We start from the raw sequence: 18,072 nt of genomic DNA, 5'->3' as shown, positions 1-18,072 counted from the left end.
CCCTAGAAGGAACTTTATGGGTGTTGTTTTAATACTTAAGAGAAAAGAGAGAGAGAGCTGGAAATAATTCTCAATATTGTGTGTTAAAATTGAATGATAATAGCAGCCAATATATCTTATATTGAGCTTTCTTCACCTTTAAGAATATCCTCTAGAACCTTCCCTTTTTTTGGTCCTATTTTTCAGCCACTAATTGGTCAAGTAGGTGATGCAGCTGCTTATGTACATCAAGCAGCTCAAAAGGTCAAACTAGGTGATGCACCTACTTTCTTTCACTTGGGCTTAAATATATTGGGCCTTGGCATATTTGGCTGCTGGGCTTTAATTTCATTTTCATTTTATTTAACTTAGTTTGGGCCTCAAGTGAATCTATTAGCATAGGCCCAAATCTGATCCAAAAATCTTGGGCTTTTTAATTAGATCCATATAGCTCAAGTAGGTGATGCACCTACTTGGTCCTTTGATTGGTCAATTAGTTAAAGTAGGTGATGCACCTACTTGTCACATACTAGCTTAGTTAAGTCAAGCAAGCAACTCACTTATTTTATTCCATTTTCTAAATATTAATCTCATTTTCTTTAACTTAGCACTTAACTTCCAATTTTAAGTTCAATTACCACCTTATATTCTCGAATTTAAATACTTCTGTCGACGTCAACTTAATCGAGTCGCATCAAAATCTATGGTCAGTTCACTTTAAACCTATTCTATTGTCACTAGTTGCATAGAAAACCGATTCCATAACTATACCACAAGGCAATTTATAAGCGTCATATAAATAGGACTAGTACACGTAGAATACGGGGTGTTACATCCTCCCCCTTATGATCATTCGTCCTCGAATGATAGGTTAAGCTAATAGTTTGGTCAACCTTGGAATTTCATTTGGAGATTTACGAGAGTTCCCTCTGTAAAATAGGACTATCCAAAATACATTGACTAACCTAAAACACGTATAGACAAGTCTAGCATGACGTCTCAATAAATTTGGTTCATGAAATAATAATATGACAAATTAACCCCTTTCTTGACCATGTAATTCACTGAAGATACGCAACTAGAATTCATACAAATAAGGACTTTAATATACCTAAACACAAGACATGCAAATGACATATCAAATGAACAACTGCTAGTAGGATATATGATCATTTAAGGGGACCACATGATCTCAGATCCTTATGTTGATGTTTAGAATGAGGAGGGGAATTTAGGATCTACCATCTTCTATTCCCAAGTATCTTAAGTTATATTATATTCCTTCCACAATAAACCTTTTGAGCTTAGCTTCCGGGCCTTAACAATCAAGAATAACTATGGTATCTCCCATATTTTCGTATATGGAACGAACACAAAATCATAGGCCTAACCTCTCAGGGCTCTACTTTTCCTTCTCTTTTATCTCATGACGCTTTTCAGAGGTGAGACTTATAAGAACACATAGTTGTTAATATAAACTCTAAAGCTTTATGCCGCACCTTCGAATAAGGCATTATGCTAAGTTATTTATCTATGGTTGTGATAAAATTTACATATATTCCCAACCTTTTCTGGTCAAAATCTTCACTACATAATGATACAAGGAAATGTTTTCCCAAAATGTTCAAAACTCAAGTCAATAATCACAGAGGGGAATAGTGTACAAATAAATAAGTCACATTGTGTATGACACATAGGCAGATTAGCACAAAAGGGAGCGCATAATATATGGGAATTAAGCTATAGAAATATATGGTGTACGCACGTATATGGTTCATAGGGTAGCGTGTGAGCAAATGAACTATAAAGAATGTAGGAAATGGACTTGATGAGCACTGGATGCATGAGTACTAAAGCTACGAAATATTTAATACGTAACCAAGTAGACTCTATGAAATATGAACTACAGAACACAAATCACATTGATCAAGTGTGTTATATCACATGGATTGGTGACCTGACATGTCAATAAGTACACTTATGAAATATGAGAAAGTGAACACATGACACGTGGCTAGAAACTATAAGGCCTATAATGTTTAAGCAAGTAGGCTACGAGGCATGTAATATACATAGAAATGGTTTATGATGCATATGACATGTAAACAAGTGATATGCGAGTCATATAACCCACGAGCACTAATTCTGCTCATAGCATAAGATCAATTAGCATGCAGTACCTTCACAATATGGACAAGTGACATGTGGAAAGTAACCAGTGCAATAAATAACATGTAAGGAAAAGGTCCTATGAAAACATATAACATATTACAAGGGTGCTCTGAAGCGGATAATACTTACATGCAAGCATTCTATGACATTAGGTAACCTGTGAAAAGGTAATCCACAAAGGGCAAATGACATACAAATAGATAAGTTATAGAACATGCAGCATGTATAATTATATAGCAAACCATCTTTGAAAACTACGAGATATCCTATAGAACCACTCTACCATAATAAGGGCAAACACACTGTCTTAAACGTTAAGTCACAGGTAGGATAGTTCTGCTCATATGGCTTACTCACCTCAAAACACATACAATTGATTTCCCCATCTACTCTCTTCAATCTCCTAAGAATTCTTATAGGTGTTCTGCTATTGGGACTTGGCTTCTGGCTAGGTCAATATAAATACTACAGTCAAGATAGAAAAAGAAAATCCTCAATAGTTTATCTTTTAGAGTAGGAGGCAGAGGTCAACTTTGCCTTCATTACTAGCTTGTGTTATATCACGCTCAATGCCTGGTGCCCTTTGAAGGTCGAAATGAAAATAAATAGTGAAGCTTGAACTCACCATAAAACATGAACTCTAATAACATGTATTGTCACATACCTATAAAGTTATATCATGATTCATAAAATCTTAGAGTTAGCCCCTTTGGGCTTAACTAGATAGGTCTGGCCATACTAATAGATTTTATTTAAAAAAAACAAGTAAGGGTGCTCCAACTCTTTTCCCATGCAAGATAGCAAATAATAACAACTAGCATATGATCAATTTTTCCTCTCCCTTAACTGGACTATGACTGATGAAGTACTGCAGGCATATATTAAATGAACTTTATAGTAGCTCTATTCAAATTGATGGAAGTCTATACATGTGAATAATGCTCTACTTCTCTTTTGTACTAATGATGCAAATGAACTAGGTCCATGTATCTTCTATCTAGGTAACCTTTCTATTCCCCTCTTGAATCAATACTAAAATGACTTCTCTGTCTAACAAAGGTTCACAAAGTTGTTCTCGGTGCGCCATTATAACTCGTTAGGATTGAAGAGTTGATACCATTTTATTGCCTCATACACTTAGCAACCTCTCTTTCATAATCACCTATCTCACTCCTCTATAGCTTCTTCATAGGGAATTTGACATATCACATCTCTTTCTAACGAGAAGCTCTACGTACATATTCGGCCCGTGTAATTCAAGCTTCATTCTCACATGCTTCCTATCTAACAAGTACCTTTTAATCAAAACTAGTAGCTTCATGTACTCTAATCACACTATGTACAACCTGACTAATCACAACTTAGGTCTAACCAATCAATGTTTTTTCCTTTTGCTAACCTTACCCTTTAGTCGCATGGTAATCCTAGCTAAAACATAGATCATAATAGGAACTACCATACATATATCATTTGCAGAAACTGGCACACTTATCCCTAAGTTTTATAACCATGAAAATAATACAAATGTAATAAGTACTTATTCGGGGTTGTTGGCACATACCATATAAAAGCCAAATATTAACATATTCGGGAAGATATATGGTAAGGATTTGGTCCTTGTCAGCCAATTAGGGGTATCTATAGTAACACTATTGTACTGATACATCCACCTATCAGATTGTGCCACTGCCTTCTTCCGAAGAAAAAAACTGGTTCAACAACATCAATTTCGAGAACATGTGTAATGCTGAAAATTTTGTGTACATCACAGACTAAGAACAAGTTTCCTCTATAGGAATAGATCCTATAAATATGGAGGAAATATAGAACCCAAGAGTTGGATACATCCTCCTAAGAAGATGTGTTTAGAAATGCTACAGGTCATATATGTAACTAGGTAACCCATCATTTTTAAGCATATGGATAACCATACTATATCTTTCTCAATTGAACCAACGTGATACAAATGGTAAAAATGCAACTTAAAATGCATATAACATAAAAGCCTTTACATACCTTGTGGAGTGGGACGATCGAATAAAATGAGCTTAATGTAGTCTAAATTTGGTAACTTCAGATCCTTTTCTGTAGATTGCATGTTGACATTTTAGCTACCGTTAACCTTAACCATCGTAAGCATAATATGAATAGCATGATCAGGTGAAAGTGGAAATTGACTTCTTAACTTCGCTCTATCGCACGATCTGGATTAAGAAGGAGGGTAACTTTTGCTAAATGTCCAAGCAGCCCCCTAATTATAAATGTAGCGGGCAACACATTCATAGGTAAGGCTCTACAAGACATAGCTTTGTAGACCCCCCAGGACGAACTGCTCTGATGCCACTTTTGTCACACCCCAACCCTAGTGAGGCAGACAAGTACCATATGAACATATGCTTTACAAGTCACCTATGATGAGAAAGTAAACTACTACTATGCAGATATATTTACTAATGAAGTTTCACATACAACACATGTTGACTAGCTGAATCGATACATGTGACAAGTGAAACTAAGAATTCAGATGATAACTTAACAATGTCTACAAACCCTCTACTGGAATCCATGACTATACCACTATGAAATACGCATAGTAAAGACTCGGTAAATCCCCGAATCAACCTGCAGCTCACCAACAACCGCTGAGTATCATGTGCTTTAATTGGGGAGATCTACTAGTTAAGTACATGTACCTGCAACATGAAATATAGCGTCCCGAATAAGGGACGTCAGTACGGAAGAATGTACTGAATATGTAAGGCATAATACAAGCATATGTAAAATGAGAGCTCAAGTGAAACCAAATACCAGTAGATAAGGATTAGAGACAACCTTTGCTTATACCTGTGGAATCGTGTATGTTACATTTTTCTTCTTTACTTTTCTTTTCTATTATAATATTTATAATACATATGATACAATGACCAGCTGATCAGCGGTAGAAGCGGATGACCCATGCTAGGCATTTTACCCCCTCAGATGTTGTCCTCATAATTCCACAAATTAGGATCGGCCTATGCTAGTCTTTCGCCCTTGAGCTGCCACCCTCTTATACCAATTGGGATCGGCCAATGCTAGGCATTCGCCCCTGAGCTGCCACCTATAATTATACGGATTGCTTCACTTAGATTCTTTAATCTTTTATATTATTGTTTTGATGTTTATAACTCTTTGAAGATTGTTCTTTTGATGATCATAACTCTTTTGAGATAGCTTTTTTGTGGTCATAATCGTTGTTGAGATTTGGAACTATGGACCAGTAGTAGAAGACATATGAATATGGACTTACGATAATAACAATGACATGGGAAGAAAATGTCACATGAACGTGTAATACTTAGGAGCTTATATGACTCAGTAAGCATTTTGACATCTCAAATTGAAGCAAATATCAAATGAAGACATTTAATATTCAGCCAACAGATTTGAACTATATATGATTGCCAAATACTCACTAACTAATATCAAATACAGGGTATACACGAACGTGAGACCAAAGGAAAACGTGGGCAGATTCAACTTTAGGACGGATACATATTCCAAGTAAGTACATATAAAATGTACCATAGAGCAAGTAGGGATCTTGTGAGGTAACATTATAGTATAACACAATGGGAGTAATAACCAATAAAGGGAACATATGAACATGTGAAAGGATGACATATATGATGGAATAGACAATTGAAGCAAGTTGGCCAGATATGGGCAAATTGTGTATCTAACATATAAACATATGTACCATGTGTAATCTAGGATCATTTTGATTTATATAAGGGGAATACGTGCCAAGGGTACTTTGACGATATTAGAGTACTCACTTTAATCAGTCACTACCAAGGACACTTAGAAAGCTTACTCTATAATAAAAGTGTTGGATTCATAACAAAGAAACTGGAAATCGAATAGCCTTACATACCTTATCCTCTGACCAATACAACTATACAACTATCACGATTCAGCCTCCCCCTTTAGGTTTTAATCTACAATATAAGTCATGATAAACTAAAATTAGCAGCTATCACACTGTGAGCCCCGTAGAACAGTAGCTAACATTGACGGATAATGAATCCATACAGCCCTTAAAATAATGTGTATCACCATACCCTCCTTCTTTGCCCAATACATACATTATATATCCTTTTTCAAGATTACCCAAGCTGCCCCAACCACAATACACATAAAATAGCCTTAAATATTCTTTATCATACAACTAATTATTGAACTCTCCACCCCCTTGAGTTCTTTTGTGACAGCACACCAATAATTCCTCACTCAAACTCATACATAGGGAGAAAGAAAATGAAGCAGTCGCCTTACCTCAATCTCTGCAATTTCTCCTTATAACTTGAATTCCTCTAGAACTTCAACTTCCCTTCACACTTAAACCAAAGAAGAAGAGAAAAGTATCTTAATAATTAAGGAAAGTGAACAGTAGCTTGTGGGAACATCTGCCTTCTATTTATAATTGAGCATGAATTACATGTTTTCTAGTCATCCATGGGAGAATTAAGCGAAATCCATAAGTGTTTCTCTTACCTTGGTTTGCAGATATGAGGATTTCTTCAAGAACCCTAGAAGGAACTTTAAGGGTGCTATTTTAATACTTAAGAGAAAAGAGAGAGAGATGTGGAGTTAATTCTCAATATTGTGTGTTAAAATGAGTGAGAATAGAAGCCAATATATCTTATATTGAGCTTTCTTCACCTTTAAGAAAATCCTCTAGAACCTCCCTTTTTTTGTCCATTTTCAGTCACTAATTGGTCAAGTAGGTGATGCAGCTGCTTATGTACATCAAGCAGGTCAAAAGGTCAAACTAGGTGATGCACCTACTTGCTTTCACTTGGGCTTAAATATATTGGGCCTTTGCAGATTTGGCTACTGGGCTTTAATTTCATTTTCATTTTATTTAACTTAGTTTGGGCCTCAAGTGAGTCTAATAGCATAGGCCCAAATCTGATCCATAAACCTTGGCCTTTTTAACTAGATCCATATATCTCAAGTAGGTGATGCACCTACTTGGTCCTTTGACTGGTCAATTAGTCAAAGTAGGTGATGCACCTACTTGTTACCTACTAGCTTAGTTAAGTCAAGCAAGCTGCTCACTTATTTTATTCCATTTTCTAAATATTAATCTCATTTTCTTTAACTTAGCACTTAACTTCCAATTTTAAGTTCAATTACCACCTTACTGTCTCGAGTTTAAATATTTCTGTCGACGTCAACTTAATCGAGTCGCATCAAAATCTATGGTCAGTTCAGTTTAAACCTATTTTATTGTCACTAGTTGCATAGGAAACCGAGTGCATAACTATACCACAAGGCAATTTATAAGAGTCATATAAATAGGATTAGTACATGTAAAATACGGGGTGTTACACATTTCAACAAGGATTGGGTACCAATGCTAAACTTAGTACCGCTTTTCATCCTCAAATGGAAGGTCAAGCGGAGTGCACCATCCAAACCTTAGAGGATATGTTGAGGGCATGTGTCATTGAATTCAAGGGTAATTAGACGAGAAACTACCATTAATTGAATTTGCCTACAACAATAGCTACCATTCTAGTATTGCCATGGCTCCTTTTGAAGCATTATATGGTAGGAGGTGTAGATCTCTGATTGGGTAGTTTGAAGTAGGTGAAATTGCTCTAGTAGGTCCTGAACTAGTTTATGAGGCTTTTGAAAAACTTTGACTCATTAAGGAAAGATTGAAGACGGCCCAAAGTCGGAAAAAGTCCTATGCCGATATAAGGAAAAGGTATCTTGAAATTCAAGTTGGTAATTGGGTCTACTTGAAAATCTCACCTATGAAGGGTATGATGTTGTTCGGTAAGAAGGGGAAGCTTAGTCCTCGGTATGTGAACCCATACCAAATCTTGAAACGTGTTGGCAAGGTTGCCTATGAATTAGACATGCCAACTGAATTGGCTCCAGTTCACCCGGTGTTTCATGTCTGCATGCTTAAGAAGTGCATTGGGGATTCGGTATCCATCATTCCTTTAGAGGGTTTAGGAGTTGATGAGAGTCTATCCTATGAAGAGGTTCCGGTAGTGATTTTGGACCGGCAAGTAAAGAGGTTGAGAAATAAGGAAGTGGCCTCCGTTAAGATTTTATGGAGGAATCACTTAGTTGAAGGTGCTACATGGGAGGCCGAGGCCAATATAAAGTCCTGTTATCCTCATCTTTTTCCTTCTACTCCTATTCAAGCTTGAGGTAAGTAGTTCCTCTTAAGTTTTAAGTGATTTTGGAGTCATGTATATGGTATAAGTTTTCCATGATTTCCTTATGTTGTGCATGTTCTTGTGAGAATTCATGTTTAGCATAAATTGAATTTTCATGATTTATATTTTCCTCATGTTGATTTGCATTTTTGTATGATGATTGCATTTTTTACTTCATGAGGTGAAATGATGAACATGCTTAATTATGTTTTTATGAAATGATATGTTGGCTCCATATTGTTGTGTTGAGCTTATTTGAGTTGGAGAAGGTAGTTCCTGCCATGTTCATGTAAATTGATGAGTTTCATGCATATTGGTTTGGTAGATGTAGTTCCTACTTCCTTGTGTTGCATTGACCCTGTCTTGTGATGGAGTTGAAGTTTCCTCCCTATGAATAAGTGCATAAAGTGAATAGTGCATTTAAGACTTTTGCACATTTTTTATGTTTCATGCATAATGGGTTGTTAGTCTAGAGTTTCTAACTTAATTTGGTGTCTAGATCATCATTCGGGGACGAATGTTCCCAACGGGAGGAGGGGGTAATGTAACACCCAGGAAATCTAATGACCTAAGCTAGAGCCTAACATGTAGTCTAGTGTTCTAAAAAGGGTTAACATGAAGAAAAGAGTCATAATATGACTTCCCTAACTTCTTACTAAGGTCCTAGTGCGTAAACGTCAAGACATGACCCCACAAAGACCAACTAAGGGTCCTTGAGGAGGTCCTTGAATTTCAGACAAAAAGTTGCCTGAAGGCAGATAGACACCTACGAAAAGGGGACCCACTCCCCGTGGGTGGACTCACACCCCGTAGGTGGGGGTCGTGAGTCATGACTTAGCCTTTCCCAAACTCATCTGATCTTCCCCCTCTCTTAACCAAACCATGGTTCACTAGTACGTGGCGTCACCCCACCTACGGACCGTAGGTGGGGGTTTTGTGGATGGGGTCTGCAAAAGCTGCTTCTTGTTCGGCCAAGGGTCAAACATTTCAATTAATTCTTAATCAATTAATTAAGGGTGGGGGCGGTTATTATTAGTTATTTTAGACCTATATAAATACTTCTAAATCATTTAGTTCCATTTAACTCCTCACAACTCACAAGACTTAAACTACTAACTACCTCTCCTCTCCTAAAAAAAATCTCTCTCTAAGACTCCATTGAAGATCAAGATCAAGGTCAAGCTAGGGGTTCAAGAACCAATCTTTATTCTCCAATTTCTTGTGGAAATAAACATAAGGTATGGATGCTTTTCATCCTTGGGTAGCTATCACCTAAGGAGCCCCTTCAAAAACATAGGGTTTCAATCTAGTCATGGGTCTTCTTCTAAAATGATTGTAATTGTTTAATTACGGTTTATTATGATTGATTATGATGATTTATGGTTGTATTAATAGAATATTGATGAATTATGATGAAAATCTCCTTTGGACCCATGATTTCCCTTTCTTCCTAAATTGTGAACTAAGGTGTGACTTGATTGATCATGGATGTTTTTCAATTGATTATGTTAACATGTATTATGTTGTTGAATCATTATATCCCTCTATCTAATGTGATAATTCTAGAAGTTTGGGTTTATCTTGATTCCTAGCCTTGGAGGGCAATAACTAGGGTTTGTATATGTTAATGAAGGTTGTATATGAACGCATGATTCACCTATGTAGTGATGATCCTATGACTATTGTGTATTGATGGTATTGATGCAAGATCCTTATCCCCTACATCCCTTACCCTTGATTATGCATGAAAGGAATATTATTATGATAATGTAATTGTGTTGATTGAAAGGCTATTCTCATTAACACCATGATCATGATGTGAAAGGTTTACTCACATACTAACGATTCTAAGGTTGAAAGGACATTCTCACATAATGAATCCATGAGCTACCATGATACCATGGTGGTTTGAGTGCTAGTCATTCTTCCATGAACATGAATATAAAGTAACAACTTAACATGATTGTCAAAGGGAATTAAGCTTAGCACTGAGCGGATAGGATCAAGGGATGGAAACATTTTACCTCAGTTAGTCCAGGTTTCTAATAGCAATCTCCATATCCCATAACTATGTGCCCACATAGGTTCTGAGCTAGTGGATCAACCTATAAGCTAAACATGTTCGTTCTACCTTAGGCAAGTAGAACACCTCTTTTTGGTATGGGTTCATGACACCGGATTCCATGTAGCTCACATGGTCTATGTCGGTTAAGGCTATATCTCCCTACATGACAGGAACAAGATCCATGACATGACAAGAACAATAATATGAACTATGAACAAGAACATGAGTTATGTGCTATGATTACTTAAGGGGTTTTACTTAGTGTGAGTGGGGATATGGGACTTCACTTATCCATTGCACAAGTAAGCTTTGAGAGTGATTGTGGTATGTGCTTAATGACATGATGCTTTATGAATTAATGTATGCTTTACATGAACATGAACCATGACTATGAATATAAATATGAACATGAACATGAATGTGAGCTATATCTATGACTTCTTAATGAGCTTTGCTTAGTATGAGTGGGGGTATGGGACTTCATTTGCACATTACACAAGTAGACTTATAAAGGGGTTATGGTGTGGTTTACTTATGACATGAAGATGGATGAATCTATGTATGCATCATGTGAGTTCAGGTTAAGAATGATGTTCGTTATTACAAGTCATGAATATGAATGTCTCTTTATCTATGAATGTTGACTATGGATGAGGTGAAGGTATGTTATGCATGATGATGGTGACCTAGGGTTTCTTATGATATTATTTGACTATGTGATGACTCTAAATGTGCATGATGGCTTTAAAACTCAATAAATGCATCATTCCAACTAAATGTCCCTTTTGTGCATGTTTTAAGGATTTTTGTGCATGGCTTCCATACTTGGTACAATTAATTGTGCTAACACATATTTTCTACATTTTCTTATAAGTGTAGGCTCTGGTCGTTGAGACGTACTACTTCCTTCAAGTGAAGCTTGGGTTGACTATTCCCTAGGCTTTGTGTGTCCTCAAGTTCGAGGATAGATGTTATTGTTTCTAACTTTTATTGTACTTTATATGTTCAATACTATTGATGTAAAGGGCTATGTCTCTAAGATTGTATTCCTATGTTTTAGATGGTGATTGAGACAAGGTCTAGACTCTTATGATTTTCTTTTATGAGAAAGGCTTCCATTATAAAAGTTTTAAATTTTCCGCATTATTCTATGTCTTTATGTTATGATTATGCTAAAGGCTTGTATGAGACCCCTTTGGGGTCAAGTACGCCATGTTGCTCCTAGGGGGGTAACCCCGGGTCATGACAGAGGAGCTCGGTAATTTTCTTGCACGTTTTCACAGTTAGGGGCGGCATTTCGATAGTGAGGAGATGGAGTTTGATAAACTGGAGGGGTAGTTTGGTAAACAAGAGGAGGAGTTTGGTAAACAGGAGGAGGGGTATTTTGGTAATTCTGGGGAGGGGAATTTCGATAACTTGGGGAAGGGGTTTGATAATCAGCCTGTACATAACAAGCCGGGTATGAACTCTTTGAAGGTCGAGAACGACCTTGGTACAACGAGGATTTTCTTAAGGGCTTCTTCTCCTCAGATGCATAAGAAATAGAACATGTGTCTTCTCTCTTCTTCTTCAACAACCCTAAGGATATGGACAAAGCAGCAAAACGGGCAATCTTCCTGGTTCTTAGTTCGTCTGTAGTGACCCTTTCGAAAGGATACTACCACTTAAACAAGAAATCTAATTTAATACTTGCGACATTTAAAAAAGGTTAACAATTGCCATATTGATTTTAATCTAGTAGAGGGATTAGGTTCATAACGAATAATTTAGTTAAGGATATACATGTTTCCCATTAAAACATTTATTTGATGTTAAAACTGACATGGCGCGGAATTTAACTTATGACGGAAAAAACCCTCCCAGAATAATTTAAGCAAATAACTGACGAGCTTTGCATGCATATATTATCCTCACACTTAAGGATGAGATAACAAGAATATTACAAACTTCCGAGTACCGAAATCAGCCGGTTCATGCTTCACACAATTATTCAAAACTAATAGTAAATTTCGTATATTACAAGACTTGGGTTTGCACAGCCCAAAAGAACAAAACATTTAGACATACTTATATTACAACCCATGGTGAAAAGATCAAATTAGTCCTCAAAATTTCATGTAAATTTACAACACATAGATCATGTACAAGTTCCAAGGTTTATACAAAAATATAGATGCCTATATGCAATTGTGATCTTCCTTAAGGCTCGCAAAATCTCCATCTCCAATGGCCAGCTTCATGCATCCTCTCGAACATTCCCTACGATAGAAACAACTATCGCTAAGCATATAGCTTAGTGGTGCAAAAACTATAGGTTCGGAGCCCTCAGATTCACCAAGTTACCTTTCTCAAGTCATGGGCAGCATAATTGAACATAATAAATAAATCAAGTAAACAATATATAAAGAGTATCAAGTTCGATATTTAAAGATCCAAATGTCAAGAACGCTCATAGCACAGTTTTCCGAGAGATTCAACAACAAGGCTCGCCAAGTATAGTACATCATGTCATCACACCAAGCACAAGCAAGTATCAAGAAGGGTCGATGCCCTATATCAAGAAGGGTCAAAACCCAATAATCAAGAGAACCAAGAACCATATTAAAAATGGCTTTCTAGTTCGTACTTAAAATGGACAACTTCCATTCTTAAGACGAACTAAAAATCCAAAGTCAAGATGGCAAATGATCTGAATCAAGTGGCATGCCAGTAGTGACAAAGTCACAGCCACAAGAAGGACCAGGTCCCAACAAGAGTGCCAAGTGATCAAACAATCCGTACAAGTGCGCGAGTTACACAAGTGTCTTTAACGTCTTAAAGGATACCAACACGACAATGCAAAGTGACAAGAGGTAACCAAGGTACCAAGATCCAATTTCAGATATACTAGAGGTTAAACGAGTGCAAGTACAAGTTTATACACAAACGTTAGTGCTTAGCTTAGAAACAGTCCAACACAACTTCAAGAGTTCAAACCGTAGACCAACCAACGTATCAAGGTCTTCAACTTGTTCACGAGTATATACAACCTTAAAATAAAATTAAATAACTTCTTTAATCGCTAGTAGATAAATAATGTTAATGTAAAACAGGATTATCATCACAAGTAAGCTTAGCCTGTACAAATACGACTATGCTCCCAAAACAGTAATTCTGGCCAGCCTAGTACCTCATGTCGCAACTTAGATTTGAAAGGTAAACGGCAAAACTGGACTGTATATCCTTCATGAAAGATGTAGGTACATCTCTTAAGGTTGCATACAATCATGAATCACCCCAAAATATATTTTGTACAAAAAGATATCATCAATACACTAACAGTTGTTCATACAGGATTTCTAAATCCGAAATCTGGACAGAACTTGTCCTATGTTGCGTCCCATATTTCGAATCCATAACATCTAAATTAGAGCTTTTAATAAACATAAGAGTTATAGGTATACGAATTATCTTTCCAAAACATATTTATTCACTGAAAAATGAGTCCTAGAGAACGAGATATTCCAAAAGTACTAAACACTACATAGCTCAAAAACAGATTTTCGACTACTCACCAAAGAGAAGGGTGTATCTCGAATTCCAGCCAAAAGGACCAAGTTTTTTCTCTTGTGATTTTGAGAGTAATATTGTTAGAGAGAGTTCACCAGGTTTCTTAGAGCTAAGGAACACGAATTTCACTATAGAGGAGGTGTAAACATATAGTCTCAAGAGTGATGTTTATCACATGCACAGCTGCCTCCAAAAGGTGCCTGCCCAAAAAAAGGTTGGCTGCCCAAAATGCATTCATATATACCTATATGTATAACCCTCACCTCCCTTTCAAGTTATACATAATTCTAATTAGAATATTATGCAAATATCTCAATACAATATCTTAAATTACGATCACAATTTATGTTAAGCAAATTTGCAAATATCACAACATTTCAAGTTCCCAAAATGAGAGTAAAACATACAGTAGTGATTAAGCAATGGTGTATCGACAAGCGACTCTTGGTTAGAATTTCGTGGTGTTACACCGTCTTCAATAGTCTCACCAACCTTGACTGACTCAGCGAACTTTGCTCCAACGAGCAACATGATCCTATCATAATACTCGGGCTCTTGAACCTGCACAAATACTTCAACAATTTCTTTCTCAGACTAGGAGGCCGAACCCTAGCTTCCTCCTTTCTCCATTTGTACACCAATTCTCTGAAACTTTCGGTCGATTTTTGCTTCATCTTCAATAAGGAATACTGATCAGGAACGATTTCTACATTGTGGGTGAATCGTTCAATAAAGTCCTTAGCTAGAGCATTCCAGTTAGGCCATTGCCTAGTTTCGTGAGAGGTAAACCATTGCAGGGGTTTTCCATTCAAACTTTGGCTGAATAGCCACATTTATAAGGTTCCATTCCTTCCAACCCATACGAGTTGGTCACAGTAGGCCCTCAGGTGCGCTAAAGGATTCCCTGTTCCTCCGAAAATATCAAATTTTGGCATTTAAAACCCTTTCGGGAGGTCCAAATTTTGATGAATACACAGATCCTCATAACTCAACCCAGCGACTTCGGGAATGCAGTGCAGCTCCTTTACGGCTTTTCTGATCTCTTTTTTCATATCCACCTTGTAACGACCCATAAAACGAATAAGTGAAACTAGAGCCTAACGTGTGTGTGTTTGAGCTGTTGTGAGGTATGAGGTTGTATAATGTTGTCCCGAGCTTAGGTTGAGGTGTTTAGGGGTTAAACATCAAAGTACGACTCCCCAAGAACCACCCTAGGGGTGCTTGAGGAGGAACCTAAAGCCTAACCCCAAGGCTGCCCCAAAAGAGAAAACTGCCCAAGTTTTTGGTGAACCACAAATGGGACCTACGCCCCATAGGTCTATCCACGCCCCGTGGATGGCCTCCGTTGGTCAAGCTCCAAAATGGAAACCCACATAACCTAACCACGACTTACCAGCACAGCTCGTGGACCCACCGACGGTCCATGGGTGGTGGTTCGTGGATCACCATTGTGTTGCTGTCCCAAACGGCCAAGTGGAGTGGCAACTTAGTAAATTCCTCCTTTGGTTAGTTGAGTTAATGGACTGATATTATTCATTTATTATCATATTTTAAGGGTTTTTAAAGTATTAAAAAAAAAATTCAACTCATTATTTCGAAACACCCCAAATTTAGAAACCTCTCTTCTCAAAATTTCTCTCTCTTGAAACCTCCATTGGAGGTGAAGGATTCAAGCTCTCAAGGTCAAAACTTAAGGTTTTTCAAGGGATTTTCGTGGAGTTCTTCCATATAAGGTATGGTGGCCTTCATCCTTGACCTAGTTTCTTTCAAGGAGCCAATTTCAAAAGTGATTTCAAGTCTCCAATGTTTCCCCAAAAACCCTAGATTTCAATCTTTGCATGGGTTCGATTCCAAACGTTTTTCAAAGGCTTTATTTAACCTACTTGCCACAATTGTGGGAAAAAGCATCATGGGAAATGCTTAGTCGGTGCTAGTGGGTGCTATGGTTGTGGAAAGAATGATCACCAATTTGTGTATTTAAAGGTGAATTAAGATGATTTCTTCCTTGAACTCATGTTTTCCCCCAAAATCCTAAGTTGTGATTTGAGATTGGGAATTGATTGATTGTTGAAGTATGTTGAATTGTTTATGTTTATATTGAAGTAATAGATGAACCATGTCAATTTCCTTATCTATTGTAGTATCTTATATTTACGGATTGATGTTCGTTCATGGCCTTGAAAGGCCAGTTCATGAAGAATCTATGTATGATTATGATGTGAAGGATATGTATGTGATCTCAATGAAAGAACTATGATCATGATTAGAATGTAATTGTGTTATTGTTTAAAGCAGATTCTCAATTAACACTCATGAATGATGATGATGGAATGTGAAGGGTTTTCTTCTATGTATTGTATATCCTAAATTGGTAGGCTTAGGCATCTTTTTCTTGTATAAATGGAAGTAATGTGATTGTGATGTCTTGAATTGGTAGGCTTAGGCATCCTTTTATTGTATAAATAGAAGTAATGTGATTGTGATGTCTTGAATTGGTAGTCTTAGGCATCATTTTCTTGTATAAATAGAAGTAATATGATTGTGATGTCTTGGATTGGTAGGCTTAGGCATCTTCTTCTTGTATAATGAATGTATCTTGACTTAATGTATTGAAGTGGTAGACCAAATGTTGGTAGCCTTTCATGAATGAATGAATGAATAATAAAGTATTCTAGGCTAAACCTTGGATCGGTAGACCTAATGTTGGTGGCCTTCCATGATGAGTCTAGGAACTAATGTGATGTTAAACCTTGAAGTGGTAGACCTAATGTTGGTGGCCCTTTCATGTGTGAAATGATGAACCTTGAAGCGGTCTACCTAATGGTGGTGCCCCTTTCTAGGAAAGTCAATGAGATATCCTTGTAATGTACCTTGAACCGGTAGACCTAATGTTGGTGGCCCTTTCATGTGTAATGTATCTTGGGTTGGAAGGCCTAATGTTGGTGGCCCTCTCAAGTATAATAATGAAATGTAAATGAAACTACTCTATGGGAATGTAGGCTAAGCACCGAGAGGATACGACAAGATGGAGTTTCTCCCTACATTAGGCCGGATTTCAATGAACATCTTTCTTATCCCTTAACTATGTGCCCACATAGGTCTAGCTAGTGGATCCACCTAAGCTAATGTTACTAGTCTTAACTTAGGCAAGTAGACCACCTATTTACGGTGTGGGGCTTCATGACACCGGATTCCATGTTAAGCTCACATGGTCTATGTCGGTTAAACGCTTATTCCCATCATGTGAGATGTGCATTATGGTTTCTTGAAGAGTGCTATAAAGTGTGGGTGGTAGTATGGGATGTCATCCATGCATTGCACGAGTAGGCTTTGAGAGGATCATAGTGAGTTCTCTAAGTCTTAATGCCTAATGTATGAATGTGCCTTAAATGAAGCTAATGAAGAATGTTGACTCTTATATGCTTAAATGTAAAGATGCATGATATACTTGGATTGTATTATGAGTTACTTCCTTGTTATGACTTATTGAGTATGAATGTGTCTTGTCTATGGTGGTTTCAAAGGAGTACTTAGTGTGAGTAGTAGAATGGTATGCTACTCATTCATTGCACAAGAATGACTTAGAGTTGCCCTAGATGATGGTCCTTATGTGATGATATGATCTATGAAATGTTTATGTCACTTATGTATGAATATTGTGTAAAGATGGAAAGATTGAATGGTAAGTTAACTTTTGGTGACCTTGAGGTGGTACTTAGTGTGGATAGTGGAATGAGACGCTATTCATACATTGCACAAAGTATAGTTTGAGGGTTACTTGAGGTGAAGGCCTAATGTGAAGGTACTTGGTTATATGTTGATTATCTTCTAATGTGAAGAAATGACTTGTATGTTGGTTATGGTTGTATATTGTGCCTCTTATGCTTATGTTCATGAAGTTTTATCAAAATGGCATCTATCATGACTTTCAAATAAAATGTTTGTTTTAAGCATGGTTTTTGCATGGCTATCATAATTAATACTTAATTGTGCTAACCCATATTTCTTCATGTTTTACTACAAGTGTAGGTTCCAGCAAGTTAGTTGGTTTCTCTCTAGTTGAAGCTTGGATTTGAGATTCTCCTA

This window comes from Solanum tuberosum, unplaced genomic scaffold (genome assembly GCF_000226075.1).
Source record: "Solanum tuberosum cultivar DM 1-3 516 R44 unplaced genomic scaffold, SolTub_3.0 scf00061, whole genome shotgun sequence".
NCBI lineage: Eukaryota > Viridiplantae > Streptophyta > Magnoliopsida > Solanales > Solanaceae > Solanum > Solanum tuberosum.
The sequence above is the reverse complement of the archived record's forward strand: the minus strand, read 5'-3'. Positions refer to the sequence as shown.